The 3,490-nt window shown below is 48.0% G+C and overlaps 1 pseudogene; it reads right to left on the bottom strand.

The window, feature by feature from the left end:
* Positions 1-2,833, bottom strand: part of LOC102001820 — a 12,162-nt pseudogene extending 9,329 nt beyond the window's left edge.
* Positions 2,834-3,490: the final 657 nt, after the last annotated feature.

Below are 3,490 nucleotides of genomic sequence, written 5' to 3'. Positions count from 1 at the left end.
TCTGCCTCCTTGGAATCCACCACGTGAACGGCGGGCCCCGAAGGCACCTCCCAGATACCCCGAAGGTCTCAGTGTTCAGCTTCCTCTTTTCAGCCCACGTTGTTCGCCTAGAGCTTGTTTTGAGTTCAGAGGAAATGTTGTCAAAGAAGGACTTGGATTTGTCATAGTAACAGTTGGGCCCCCGAAGATCTTCCTCAGCAGGAATCTCTTCACTCTGGGTCATCACAGTAGGGTCCTTCCCCCTTCTCAGCTTTGTCATCCTTAAAATTCAGCTTCTTCTTCAATTCTTTACGAGATCTTCTCGGTCGAACTGGGCATTTGCACTCTCAAAATCAAAGTCACCCTCAAAATTGATTGTGTTTTCCTTAACATTAGTTGGACGGTTTTGCCCTCTGGAACGATTTCTTGTTCGTCTATTGCCTGACCGCCTCCGTGGAGGTCTTCTGTTCTCATCATTCACCTGCCCTTGAGTGTGCACAGGTGCCGGCTGGACTACATGGATGGCAGTCTTGCTGCTAGGCTGAGCCTGGCGACCATTGAGTTGTGTCCCCGAGGTGACCTTGGTGGGTAAAAGGTTCTTAGTATTCAAGTTAACAGCAGAACTGGTCTGGACAGCCTGTTCCACCATGGGACTCTTGTCGACTGGGGTAGATGGAAAACCAGCTTCCTTGGAAGTGAGCTGAGGTGGCTCTGAGGACATGTCAAGCTCTGAAATAAGCTGTGGAGATGGAGAGGTACTAGGGCTGGAAGCAGCGGCTAAGGCTGGAGGGCTTACCAACTTCTCTAGACCTAGGAGGCAGCACACTGCTGGCTGAGCAGGGAGCTGGCTGCCAGCTGGCCATAAGGCAGCATCCCTCTGAAGGGACTGTAAGACATAGGGCTGGAAGGGTGAGGTGGAGGCCGAGCCCAGGGAGGACTGAACAGTAGCAGGATCCTGAGAGAGTGTGTGCTGAGCTTTTGGAGGTTCACACACAGTAATATCTTTGATATCACTTCCCCGGAAAATGATGTACTCATAAATTTCCTCTCTTCGGGAAGCAGGCCTATCTGGGGGACGGTCTTCAGTGCCAAAGGACCTTACTTTGGCGAGCGCCACGGTGGAATTGTCGGTGTCGATGGTGCAGAGAATGCGCGTATCTGCGCCTTGGAGATGAGGCTGATCTTGCTGCCCAGATACCGGGTGCCGGATGAGCTGTTCCTGGCGGCGGCGGGAGCGCCAGGAGCAGGGGACCAGCGCCTAGCCCCGCCCGCTTCTCCGCCGCGCGGTGGCCTGGCCAACCTCTCCGCGCACCTCAGTGCGGCCGCTATCACAACCTCCTGCGGCGCCTAGGAGGCCTGCAGCCTCGACCAAGCCTGAGAGGGAGCGGACTGAGGCGCATAGCCTGAGTCTGAGGGGAGCGGGGTCATTCCAACTTTTTCTGTGTCTGCCTAGATACTTCTCACTCTTTCTCCAAGAGCTACATCCACCTTGGCAATGCTTTTCCACAGTCCATAACCATAACTCTGGTTCAGATATATTAACCAAAATAATTGGGGTTTGTGCAAGACTAAACATAAACCTAAAACAGCTAAAATAAAATCAATGACAAACAGTTGTGGAATGTCTGGGAAATACTGCTGAGCTTTGAAAAAAACTAATATTACTAGGCCATGTCAAATACCTTACTGCAGTAATCCCGCACCTTGAGCACTGATGTCATTTATACTTTGTCTTTTTTACACTGTACACTTCAGCTTGGTCATCTAGAGTCTTTAGATGCATGAGCCCATTCTCGTTCTGTCCATTACTTAAAAAGTCTCAAATTTTTTGATTGATTTAGTCAGCATCATTGTCAATGATTAGCTCTCATGGATCATTTCATCTGGAGGCCCCAGCTTGATCTCTGTGGTGTTCAGCCTTGTTCCCTGCCTTCCCTCCCATGAGGAGGTTACAGGGGAGGTTTCCACTTACAAACCTTTCTGGGCCATGCCACTCTCACTAGTTCCAAAGAAATCTGGGTTGTTAGCAATTTCCCCACACATGAAAACAGATAAGGAGGGCTGCAGATTCTGACGACCCAAAAAGTGTAACACAGATAAGATTGGGCAGAACTACAGTCTTTGTTTGAGCTTACTAAGACCTCCTAAGAGCTAGATAATATGATAGGGACAAGGGAGTGGGGGCTTAGGGAGGGAGAGGGAGGGCAGTGCAGAAGAAGGTAGGAGGAGGGTAAAGGGGAATATCAGAACTGATACAATTGTGTTGCTAGGGAAACACAGAAAATGAGGTCTCCTTAAGGAAGGTGAAGGCAGGTAAATACAGGAGAAGGAGCAAGGGAGGTAAAAATAACAATATGATAGCTGGAAAAGTCATAAGGGCTCCTAACAATAACTATTTATCCAAAAAAGCAAATGTAATTCAGCATATAACTTTGCACAAATAGTTTTAATGAACATTTTCTTCATGTGTGTTGATGGCATTTCCTCCAAGAGACTATCTAACAAAACCCCAATACTAGGCAAAAGGACCCTCTTTTGAGTTGTTGGTCAGGGCTGTCTAAAAACTCCCAAAACATACAGCCCATTGCTGTTACCCTTGTTTATCCAGCAGAGTTGGAACTAAGACCCTACTGATGAAGACACTTTAGAAACAGGGCCCCGAGGTCCCTGAACTGCAACTGACCTAAAGTCACCTCCATGAGAGACTAGGTTTCTTAGTTCCAAAAGGTGCCATGCAAACTTCCAAAGGAGGGGGGCATCCAACAGTCCCACCCATCAATCAATGCCTATGGACCACATCAATGAGCAGCACGACACGATAACCCTTATAGGTACAGAACTGGCGCACGTGCATTGGTCGTAACCAGCAGCTCTCTCATTGAACTTAAGACCTGCTCAGCAAGATGGATATCATAGCTGCATGGTACTGGAAACTAATAATAAACATAGCTAACTAATAAGTGCTGAAGTCATGGTTATTAGAGGAGAATCCACAACCACTAATTTACCAAATCAGCATAATCTCTAACAGCAATCTATAAAGACATCCTTAAACACCAGGGTAAATGCATTCTTCACCCGCATCAAGGAAACTTTTCTTTGGAGAGGATGGAGACCTCTATAGAAAACCACGGTCAATCAACATGCAGAGTTGTGGAGCCCAATTTCAAGGGATGCTTCTTCAAAAGATCCCACACCTAAGGCTCAGGGCACAATGCAGAAGAGGGGAAAGAATTCCAACATGGGTCCTCTGGAAGAGCAGTTAGTGCTCTTAACCTCTGAGCTATTTGTACAAAGCCCCAGAATCTGCTCCTAATTGGAATAAACTTTGTGATTTCTGAACTTTCTGAGGTTCCAATTTCACAGGCTTAAGGAGAAAGGCACAGCCTTGCTGACAAGATAGTAATTGTCTTCCCTCTGTGGGGGTGTGGGGATAAAGGAAGGAGATGGAGGTGTGTGTGTGGGGGGAATGACTGAGGCTGTAAGGGGATGGGGAGTGCTGGGTCCCTGG

The sequence above is a fragment of the Microtus ochrogaster genome, unplaced genomic scaffold (assembly GCF_000317375.1).
Source record: "Microtus ochrogaster isolate Prairie Vole_2 unplaced genomic scaffold, MicOch1.0 UNK149, whole genome shotgun sequence".
Lineage (NCBI taxonomy): Eukaryota > Metazoa > Chordata > Mammalia > Rodentia > Cricetidae > Microtus > Microtus ochrogaster.
The sequence above is the reverse complement of the archived record's forward strand: the minus strand, read 5'-3'. Positions and strand labels throughout refer to the sequence as shown.